The sequence below is a fragment of the Wasmannia auropunctata genome, unplaced genomic scaffold, assembly GCF_000956235.1.
Source record: "Wasmannia auropunctata unplaced genomic scaffold, wasmannia.A_1.0 LD335163.1, whole genome shotgun sequence".
NCBI classification, from domain to species: Eukaryota; Metazoa; Arthropoda; class Insecta; order Hymenoptera; family Formicidae; genus Wasmannia; species Wasmannia auropunctata.
Genome location: NW_012027727.1, coordinates 248,465 through 260,574, shown reverse-complemented (window position 1 = coordinate 260,574; position 12,110 = coordinate 248,465). Strand labels below are relative to the sequence as shown.

The 12,110-nt window shown below is 43.5% G+C and overlaps 2 protein-coding genes across 6 annotated transcripts in view; one reads left to right on the top strand and one right to left on the bottom strand.

Annotated features, from left to right (window-relative positions):
- The window catches only part of LOC105457700 (peptide deformylase, mitochondrial-like), a 127,241-nt gene that overhangs the window by 73,185 nt on the left and 41,946 nt on the right, over positions 1-12,110 (bottom strand). The window lies entirely within an intron of this gene.
- Positions 1-12,110, top strand: part of LOC105457699 (tachykinin-like peptides receptor 99D) — a 75,792-nt gene that overhangs the window by 27,366 nt on the left and 36,316 nt on the right. For 2 of the 3 annotated variants that reach the window (XM_011702525.1, XM_011702527.1), the window contains exon 2: positions 11,880-11,916. The exons of the other annotated variant lie outside the window; for it this stretch is intronic. The gene's annotated coding sequence lies outside the window, so the exon portion shown is untranslated. The remainder of the gene's footprint in view (positions 1-11,879; positions 11,917-12,110) is intronic. 3 annotated transcript variants of the gene reach the window in all.

The window sequence follows — 12,110 nt, the reverse complement described above, 5'->3', positions numbered from 1 at the left end:
TTCTACTTCATAAAACTTTGTCTACCTCCGCGCGGCGCGACGCCGGCACCGCGTCGTCGCGGTCGGTCCGATATTAAAACGCGGTGGGCTCGGGTTTTCGCCTGGTACCGCGCGCGAAATTTCAACCGTGGTAAAATCGATGGAAAACTCGTCAAAGAATCGAGGGGAGGAGGAGTGCGCAACTTCTGATACGAGCCGCGGAACGAAACAACGGAAGCCGCGGTATCAACAATAGCTGCCTAACTATGCGCTCCAATCCGGAGGGGGAAGGAGGGTTTCTAAAGCGAATTTAAGCACTGGCAGAGGATGGAGAATCACCATGGCTCGACTCCGGGGGTGGTTTTTACACGAGAAGCACACACACACACACACACACACACACACACACACACACACACATACACACACTGTACGATTGAAACTTGCGCCATCGGGCTCGCGCAGCAAGATCGCGGCCCTTTCGGAGGTAGCCGTTTCTCTCGTGGGCTGCCGCCGTCACTCGCGGCGGATGCCGAGTTTATTGTTTCGCACAGATCCCATTCGCGTTTATTTACTCATAAGTTACACGGCACGATAGCGAATATAGTAACTTCATTTAAATGTCATTTCCGTCTGCGGGGACGCGTGCGTAGGCGCGCCATGAATATGCATCGCCGCAAATAAACGATTTTTTACGCCGTCCCTCGCGCGAAGAAGAAAGTCAACGGCAGCGTGTCTAAATTATGATCTTATCCCCGCTGCGTCTCGATAGCAACACGAGATCAGTAAAACGTATCGCGCGTTTCTGCGAATGTCTTACCTCATTTCTAACGTAAACTATATAGCACGAAAAACGAAAAGCGAAATGCGATCTTTCGAATAAAAATAATCGCGGCGTTAAAATGTTATAAATAATAATTTTATAATTCTGTCGTTGTTATAAGGATTTAATAAAACGTCATCTCGTTTATCGTTTCAGAATTTAACCGCATATATCCATATGCATCATCAAACACTATTTTGAATCTGGTTGGCCTGCAAGCTCCATATCTCTCCCTAAATCCAACCGAACAATATCCCCTATCCGCTTCCGCGCGATATTATTACGAGGCAGAAATTATGCTTATATAAAGCACCGTCTCCATTACTGCGGATCCGTCGGTTGGAAGAAAAGCTCTCGTCGTATATGAAACAATACAGCCTTCCACAAATCCAAATTTCCCAAAAGACCTGGAAGCATACGGATGCTCCATTCCGAGAATCTGGAGATCTGCTATCTACGGTGCATGATCATCGTTTCCTCGCTCATGTTTTTTTTTCTACTTTCACCTTTTCGCGTAATTCAGCGGAATAACGGATTCGGATTCTCTGAGATAAGTCAATGACGCGTGGATTTTCGCGCAAACGAGATGCGCAAGCGGAACGAATCCGTCGTTAATCATCGGCCGGGTGGGTCGGGTAACTCGATCGATCTTGCCACCTGGATGGTCAACGGTCATAAACCATCTTACGACCGTTTATAGCATCGGGATTATGAAGCCGGTAACAGAAGGATACTAGGACGTAATTCCAGGAGATACGCGAAAAAAAAAGGAAGACGGGATTATTTCGTGCTGCGAGAGCCCGTCGTATATCTGCAATGGCTGCGAGTGCGCCCCATCTGCTGCAGAACTATTCAGAAAGACGTAGTGCAAACGCAGCGTAACGTTCATCGGCTTTGGCGCGATGATGTAAAATTCATTAGCAACAATTATGGCTGTTATTATGTTCGCCGTTAGCTCGAGAATTATACGCATTAGTTGCAAGATAATGTTACGTGTAACGAGGTCGAGGAGACAAACTTGAATTATTTTCAAATGAATCTGTTAATCAACGTATTTGGCGAGTTAATTGCACCGAAGATGTGTAAGCAAGAGTGCAAATTAATATTAGCTTTAGCTCTCCTTTTATTTTCTTTTCTCGTTTTTATCATAAAAGTCACGTCAAGTCATACTTCTCTATTATTTTTCCTAAATTTTAGTAGTTGCGAGCGTTGGATTCTATTAAAACATTTTTAACTTACATTAATAAATATTGCCATAAATACTGCAATTCTAGCTTAGAAAAATGTTTTGCTCCAAAATTAGATTTAAATATATATCGACAATTGTTATTTTTAATTGAATCACATAAACACCTGCGCAAGAAATTTAATTTCGACTCCGTTTCTGGTTTCGTTTCCACGTAGATGCTGATTAATATCGTTATTTCGATTTACTTTTTGCTCCGTTCTCCATTTCTGCTCCAAAGAGCACTTAATTACTCGTTGAAAATTGCCAGGTAATTGCTAGATTGTTCATTCAAAATTCAACGCGATTCCCGAAGGATCTGTCTAAGGATAAGGCTGTTCCTTTTGTCAGTCCGACGGACTTTGCCAGGAGAGAGTTAAGCCCTTCGTGCTTTCAAACTCATTAGCGCCCGAATGTCGTCGGTCTTTATCGTTGTCACGTCGCTGGCACTATTGAGAAATTAAGAATCCCGTATTGACAGACCATCGATAAAGCGATCATCCATAACGACTTCACATCGTCATCGTCCACGTCGTCGTTATCGTCGTCGTCGTCGTCGTCGTCACCGCAACGACGACCCGAAAGTCGTCCACGCTCAATAACGATCGTATTCGCCCCTGTAAATTATCGCGGTACGTTATATCCGGCTTGTAACAGCCCGGGACCATCTGTACGGGACGTGAACGACAACAAGTCGTGGACGACCAGACGCGCAAGCCCACACCGAGAGCAAGGAAGAGTGAGAGAGACGTCTTCTCTTTGTACCGGCACGGCGGCTTTCTGCGGCACTTGGACCGTTCCGGGAAGTATTGACAGTGTCTTGATAACACGATCAGGCGCCACTTCGCCAACAACCCGGCGGCACCCGCGTACTCCATTACCGCGGGGCTAATCGTATTAACAGCGCGCCGCATCCCGCTTCGCATTAACATACGTGTAGATATACACACGCGAACGGACTGATTTCGCGTGCGCGGCATCCTACCTCGATATACGGAAGTCCACGTTAATAATTAACAAATCACCGAAGGAAATGAGGGGGCAAGTATCTCTCTCGGGGTTACATGGGATTCGTGAAAGTGAATCTTGCAGAGACGAGCGTAATGCCCCTCGAATCCTCGTTCCCAACTCGTGTAACATCTTTAGCGAGTTGATGAAATTTTTCTCGGGAACTTCTTGAGAATTCTGCACCAGATGTTTATACAGGAGCGGAGTAAATTATTAACCTTTACGAGAGGCGGTCGCTCAAATTTCTTCCGACGTGACGTCGCCGATATTCAGGCGGCAAGCGTTGTCTCTCAGGCGTCGTCGAGTGCACGTGCGCAGCGGCATGATTTTGCTGCAGGTACGTCGCAGCTAAAACCAAGAACAATCGGAGTACCGTGTAGAAAGATCGCACGATCGATGTCGCGCATTAAGCGATTCATTTAAATGCATTGTGATTGAATATCGCGGGACAATGGAAATTCGTGTCTTATCGAGGCACAGATAGTACATATTAAATTTATTCGGTCGGAGCATAGAGAGACCGATTGTCAATCAGTCGGTCTCGCATCCGGATGGATATCAATAACTGATGAACTAATTCCAATTTATATGTTAAACTACGAAATTACGCGCGTTCTCCCGCGCATCGAGGACATCAAAGGCGTGTAATCACGGCTGAAATAGTACCCAAATACAATCTCTATTGCTACCGTTTCGTCGTCGAAGTCCTGGAGAGTGAGAGAGATCTTGAACGAAATCGACTTAACTCTAATAATTCAAGAGAAGTGAAGCACATTAACGAGCAGAAAATTTAAAATGCTTTCTCTGAAAGCCCTTAGGAAATTCATGTAGTGTACTGCACGCGCTTTGATTCTTAATTCTTTGAGTATTGAGCTTTTTTTCCTATAGTAACGCAAACTCTTCAATTTGGTTTATCTCAGTTCTATTCTTGTTATAAAATTCGTCCGTGAATTGCAAACTTTTTACTTAATATATTTCGAAACTATCAACGCATCACACTCGCTACAGTCATAATTTTATTAAATATTCAATCCTATAAAAGACCGTAGAAAAATTAATTAAAAATACCGTCGCCAAGGATAAAAAAAATCGAATATATTCGCCACCAAGAATAAAAAAAATACATTACATTGTGCACATATTAACAGGTCGGTGAATTCAAAAGGATGATGCGTGACGTTAATAGTGAATTTTGGCAAACACAATTTTCAGCCGAAAACGTTTATTCCGCTTTAAGGAGCTTCAAGTAACCAGTGAAACTTCAAGGGAATATCTTTCCCGTCGATGGAAGAAACGCGTGCATGAACAATAAAGCGGAAAAATCAGATTCAGAGACGAGTGCTCGCCGTTATCGTTGTTTTCGTCTCGAATTGTTATCTGAAAATGCATTGCTAGCTCTGTGAAGGGACCAAGGGGAGAAGACACGTGTAGAGGTAGGAGCCAAAAGCAAGAGAGATGCAACGAACAGACGTGAATGGAATACAATACAAGCTTATTGCAAACCTGAGTTGTATCGAACACAGCAGGACAGCAGAATTTGTATATCCTGTTTTACATAAGGATGGACGTTACAATGGAATAACTAAGCAATCACGACCCAGATATCGCGCGCAGTTTCTTTCGACTGCATGTCAGAGGATGAAATCATATCGTTCGTTGCAATATCAAATCGCGTCAGATCCTCAATTATCTGACCAAATATTATAGGAGTGAAACACCGAATCATCGGTATTACGAAAGAAGTGTATCAAACTTTCGACTCGTTTGCCAACGAATTCACCAAAGAACGTGTCCGATTTTTTAAGATTAGTTCGGAGAATTTACGTCCCATTTATCCGTTTTTAAGTATAAGCTTTTTTGTTCCTCGTTTTTCTTCCATCTTTTCGTGAAGCGCTTCGGTATAAATCCCGTGTGGTTTTTTCCCTCCCGTAAGCGTAAGGAAATTATTATAAGGAGACGCGTTATTATCGCTTAATGCATAATTCTCGAGCACGCCTCTCTCGGCACTTTTCTCTCGCTCGTGAAGTAACGGCATTTTTTTTTAAGTGCACGCCCGACGGGAATAAACCCTCGTCACGACAAGACGACAAATCTTTTTACGTTTCTCTCTTCCTCCGCGCGTATTCTCGAAAATTAGTGAGACGACGACGTAAAAGACAAGACGAGACGCTCATGTGATGCCATAAACTAGAACCGTCGCTGTATCGAGGCGGGTCGGCCCGCCGCGCTCGCGCTCGCCAACATTTCTAAGGACGCCCGGAGAATTTCAATTCCACGAGGAAGAATGCGGTCGGGGAGTCTGCAAGTGCCTGGCAAGTTGTCGCGGTTGCAAGTGACGACATATCGATCGGACGGGGAAGGCCGCGGCCCGGCCGCTTGCGGCTCCGATAGTTCGAAGTGTTCGCGCGCGCAAGACGCGCGCGAGACGCCGTCGCATTCATAACGAACGGCGACGACGTACATACGTCGTCGGAGATATAAGATTTCTCACACACGCCCGGCGAAGAGGGTCCGCTCTCTGACGCGCAATATACCAGAAGGGACCATTTTCCGTCGGATGCCATTAGTTTCGTTTCCAAGTGCGCAAGCTGGAGCGCCAGGAAAAGAAAAGTGACGGCGGACGGACGTCGCGTTTTACGGCATCCAGATGGATGGACGCGGCCTTCCTTTCCCATCGAGCGGAGTGCGTCCATTGTTAATGCACGCCTGTCTTGCATCCGGTGCAATGCTCGTTTTATTACAACACGCGTCTTTGATGCCCGAGAGTGGATGGACGTCAAATAGAATATGCCAGTTGAGCTTGCAGAATATTGCCTTCCGTTGCCTTACAAAAATCAAACAATCAATCTTTACGTTTTACTATGAGCCTCCTCGCTCGATTCCTGTTCAACAAAAGCGTGAGGCATTTTAATTTCCATTTTAATTTCGTCAATTCGTGGATCCGACCGCGATCGTTACAACATGTTATGCGGAACATTGAAATACGAAACTTTCGTAAACTTTCGCGATCATTAAGGTTTTTACTCTGATCGTGAATTTTTATTGCTCTTTCTTACTTCGAGTTATACGACTTTTATCGAAAATCCCATCTCAAAATTTCAGACAATTCCAGGATAATGATACTCAAGACGTAGATGAGTACAATCAAATGCAAAAAAGCATGGGAAAAGAGGTCAAAAGAGCAATATGTATTCAAAGACGGGAATGTAAATTTGTTCTACGCCGGCAATCTTTTATTCCATCATAAACTGAATGCAAAGAGTTAGCATAGTTCCAAAGGTGATTCAATTAAATATATATATATGCAATGATAAAATCGATATCTACGCAATTTCATCCAATCTATACAATTATATTTGCAAGAGAGAAATTTGCTCCATAAAAAATGTAATTTCATTCAATCAACATATGAACATACAACTAGCACAAACTCGTGAAATCTTTCGTAAATGTACTACAAATTTACTCAAAATACAGTCTATAATTCTTTTAAATTTGCCACTATTATCTTGTAGAGGTGCAATAAATGTTTCTGTAATAAAGTGGGTGCTAGCTGAACGCCAACCTAAAGTCAGATGCAAGTGGAAAACGAAAGAGAAAGAGAGAGAGAGAGAGAGAGAGAGAGAGAGGGACGAAGTAAATATACGGGTCGTGAGCACAACTGCGAGATATCGTGCACGTAGGTAAAGTTTAACAAACGGTCTGCTGACTTCTGGATAACCCCCGGTATCGGAGTGTTGGTGCCGTGTTGCGAGGATAGCCGTACTATCTCACCGGTGCCAGTCCGATTAACGAGAAATTTACCGTATTTTCGGACGGTTGATTACTTTCTCCCGCATTGTCTTACCGGGATTTCGATTTCGTCATGTCTCTCCCGCGATTCGCATCTATCGAAGAGATCTAAAACGAATTTGTCAATCCGAATTCCGTTAGCTTGTCCACGGCGACATACGTATCCTCGTGCAAATTTACACCCGTCGCGAGTTAAGCGAAGGTATACGAAAACGCGCGCCTCTGCAGAGAGATTATGCGGAGGAGAGAGAGGAGGGTAAAAATTACTTCTTTCCTTCTGTTCTACAAAAAGCTTTTTTCTATAACTTATAATTAGGTAATGACGGTATTACGCCCGTAACAAGTGTTCTTTCTCGGTGGGGGCCTCTTATCCTCGCTATTACCAGATTACTAAGCTTGCAGCATCGGTGCAAGCTAGTATATAAGTAGCTTAGTCATTAGACCTTTTGCGAACCAGCCTTATTGCGCGATAAATCGCGAGGAAGCGTTAAATTTATTCGCGCACTCAACTGCTCCTTTCCACGAAGGAAAATGGCGAAACGAAGGCGTGACTACGTACAGTAGAAATTTAGCGAAAGCTTGATAGAAATTGCGCGTATATAGAACTGAATGCGGAAACTTGAGACAGCTCGCGGTTTGTTTTGTGTCACGTTACAAAAGGACTGCGCTACGTTTCAGCGACGTTTCTGACGATAACTCTCTGGCAAGCGCTGTGTACGTGTCGAATAAATTTCGGCCTTGTCCAGCGTGTCCTTCGAAAACAATGGAAATATCAAAACTACGAAGTATAGTGGCGACGGGACCGCCAGGGAATAGCAAGAAATAAAACGATCAAAAATCCTTGGAAGTTAAATAACCAATCGGGATTTTTCTTTTGATTTTATATACATATATTTTCTTGACTTTTCAACTAATCTTTCAGAATGTATATGATTATCAAAAATATCAGGATTCTCGTTCGAAAAACATCAACAAACAAGAGTTTCGGAAACGATTGAAATATATATATATATATATATATATATATATATATATATTTCTCATATATATATAGACATATATAGTTACGTCCGCGGCGCGCATTCGCATAAATAAGAACACTGGTTGTTGCAAAAGATATTTAATACAGAATGGGACACAGAATTGGATTGCACCGAGCACAATTAAATAGAGAAGCACAAGAAAATATATACCTAAGCTCACGAAGCTGAAATCGCTCGCGAAACGTCTATCGAATTTCAAAGCCCGATCTAAACTCAGCTGTCAACTTGTTGATTATCATTGTCTTAAAAACGATCCTCTATTTTCCCGCCGCTCGATATCGAGCGCGATATCAAACGACTCCTGCTGACCTCAGATGCGCGAGACCGAAGAACGTAATATTATCTCCCCTCCTCGCTCTTTAAGATAGAGAAAAGAATAGAATAAAATATTGCTGACGTAAAAAAAATTTATATTTTATAAGAATATACTACTCTTAAAAAAAAAACTTTTTCTTATCTTATACTTTCCATTTCTTCTCATCCTTAGGACCATCAACTGATTGAAGTTGGGAACATTTCCTGGAGCGATTTTTTAAGAATGATTTGTCCCATTTCTAGCTTCGCACAGAGTAACTTCTAAGTACCAGACACAAAACAAAAAATGTTCCGCGTCGGATGCACCCTTATGCTCGATAAATCATCCCTTCGATCACTTATAAAATTCTGACTACGCCAAAAATGATTTGACCCGTTTCTACTTTTGCACAAAGTAACTTCTTAATGCCAGATACAAAATAAAAAATGTTCCGATTAAAAAATCACTCCAGGAAAGTTCCAAACTTCAAACGACTATAGGATCATCAATCTAAAATTGTCACGTATTTCAGAGCAGTGTATCTGATAAAAGCTGTATAATAACGTATCCCGCGGTAAAAGGAAAAAAATTACGATCAAGATAAAAGCTCTTCCTCCTTCTCGGATCTTAAATCCATGGGATCGTATCTCCTGAACAGTCGATTCCACACGAACGGCGGATACGCTTGTTCGTCCAATTGCAGAATATTGGCTCTTCCGGCGCAAAAAGAGCAAAAGGCTCTTTCTGTAGGCGGCGTAACCAGTTGCGCGGTCCAGAGTGATTCACAATTTGCATATATATACTTCGCGGCACCGTACCAGCGTGTACCGTCCTCGTAGCACGCTGCACTTCTATAGAGGCAATTCCACTCGTTTCCGCGGCTGCATCCCCCATTTTCCTTCTCTGCCTTAACGCCAGCGTCGAAGTCGCGCACGTTCCATTTTCACGCTGGCCTCGGCATTCTTTCGCGCACGTTCGTCCGTTATCGCGCGTTATCTCGCGGCGCTATGCATAAATTCTGCACTTCTTCGACTACGCGGTGACCGCAAACGCGCGACACGGCATTTTCGCCAAACACGTACGAACACACATTCGCGTTCGAGAGTATTCGCGTGAAATTTTCATCGGCGAATGAGAGAGACGATATCGACGAAGGTCGTGTTTAGAAAGCCGCAACGTCATTTAAATGTTCAATCTAAATTCTTCGTCTGAATTTTTGATATTCGATAAACCTCTACACTAAAAAGTATATCAATTCGTATTCGAGATGCAGCAGTTATATGCCAGCAAAGCATACCTACTTGTTTCAAAAAACCGGATAATTACAAGCGATGTTTGTTTTTAGGATACCGCACAACAATACGAACTTCTATTGTAGCACATGAGAATAACTTCACTATTAGCTACATTCTTGCGAATATATGGTCCGGCAAATTGGAGTAATTGCGTAAATGCAATTTTACAGTCTACGGAACAATTCGGTTTTAATCCGGGCTAGTAATTCACCAAGCGCCTAAGTCGGGAGAATAGGATCTCCTCGCGGCTAGTTTGTGGGTGTTACGAGAACATGAAGTCACATACATCGTCACGAATGCCACAAACGTCACGATGCCCTTCGCCCAACGTGCTTTCTCGCTCTCTCCGCCTCGCCGACACCCTCTCTCTCCCTCCCTCCCTCCCTCCTTCCCCTCCCCCTTATATCGATCGTTAGCTATTTTCAGATTCAGGAACAATATTCAAGCGTTAATTGCTCCATTTCACTCGCTACTCGTCCTACCGCGGAATAGCGCGTGCAATCGGAGGATAGTCGAAGGTACATACCGCAGTAATCAGCATGGTGCACGCATAGTTTAAGAACTCTCTCCGGCAAATTACCCGCGTTATTGAGCGGTTTGTGCGAACAATGCGACAACGGGCGGATGGAGGAACACGTTTGGCATTCGGCCAATTAATCCCGATTAATATCGAGAATACGCAGAATATACGAAATATCAGAAATCAAAATATATAGGCATGCAACAGTTATCGAACGCGAGAGATGGGAAAACAAATTTTTGAGAAACACGTGTTGAATTTAAATAATCTACAAATTAATAGTGGAGATTAACGGATGTACGATGTTAAAAATGTACGATCTGCATATTTCAATTTCGATTCGGTGTACGCGCGATAATGCGAATAACGATATGCCTCTGATATGCGGGTGTTACTTTAATCTGTGTTGTCCATTTGTAGGCAGGCTCCGCATAAACTCTGATTTCCATTCTGCGCTATAACAAGCAGAAGTAATTGTTACCAACGGGCGGTGCGGTGCTTGGTTGCAATTTATATAGCGCGACGTTATTCAAATGTACGCGTGTATAGGCAAAAAGGTCCCGCCATTCGCATAATTTCGCAGTTAGTCTCGCGGTTCCGTACCACGATTGCGACAATGAAGCTATTTATGGCGCCGATTATTATTTTCTACTTCGCGGGGAAATTGTTGTTCTTACATATCAAATTTTCACGCAATTTTTCCGGCCGCACTGGAACAACATCGGTTCTTGCGCGCATGTTAACAACATATAATACTGGAAACGGGGTCACGTTGTTAGATCGAACCACTGAGTATCGTGCAGAAAAGAGCATTTCGTGAGCAAACAATGCGAATAAACATTTATTTGAGACTATCGCGGAGTATTGTGCGCAGTAAGCGAAAACAATCTCGATTTCTGACAACGTGCAGATCGTTTGTTTCACGATATTTATACGTTATCGCAAATCACTCGGCGCTCGGCCAATTGATAAAGAGGATAGCGCGAATGTATATCGCGTGCCCCCGGGGGAAAATTATTCTTTTAGAATAATATCAATTATTGTTACCATATACATTAGCTATTATCCCGTCAAGAAGAAGGCGAATGTTGAATGTTTCTATTTTTCCTGCCCGGTAATATCTCGTGTTACAATATGCAAAGAGCTTACCATATATAACGCGAATAGTGGAAAGAATAACACGGCTCTGCCGCGCAATTAAGCAAATGATATCCCACCGGTTAGACAAAGGAAAATTAAACGGATATTGCGCGATATGCGCGTGCAGGAGGTAGAATATCAAATCAAAATGGCACGGTGATAATTGTTATAAATAAATATTCCTTCACGAGGAGGGTTATCCAACACAAGGCAATCTTTCCGCGGGACGATTATTTTCTCGCTATCGTCGACAATTTTATTCAGTGTGGACGCGATCGATTACGCGACAGCTTAACAGGATTAGGAGGGAAAGGAAAATATTAATCGCGTTCGAATAATTATCTGAACGTACACACGTGAAACGCAATCCTCCCGGACATCTTAATCGAGACGGTCGTCGCGGTGTACCACACGGTCCGGTTTTATAATTAAATTCCTTTGGGAAATTCAACGGCTCGTAATCAGCACGTTCGTTCTTTCGCGCCCTTCTGCGGACGTGCTTCTCGGGCCATACCTCCTTTTTTGTCGTCCATCCCGAACGAGACAGATGAAATTTCACGGATTTCATCCGCCGTACATTCACATTTCCCGAGCTTCTCGCCCACTTGCAGACCGAACGCTTCCGCGCGGCGCAGCGCGCGGGAAGAAACGCACGATAATTCATGCCCTCGCCCTTCCCATTTCCGTTCTCGCGCAAGCGAATTTCATTCGAATGATCTCAATTAAAGAATAATCTCGATTCCATAATGTGTTTTTCAGATCGAGAGATGGGACCATGGTGGAGGAATTCGTCAACGTAAGAAGACGTCGCACGGGGGGGGGGGGCTTCGAATGAATGCGGAATTTTGAGCGAGGGGATTCTTTACACCATGGGGTAGATGAGTGCCGCCTCTGAAATTCGCGAGCTTGTTTCGCCTCAAAAAAAGAGGAAAAAAGTTCCGCTCCGTTTGTCATAAGACAGCAACCTGTAAGAGAGCCGAGATTTTGCAA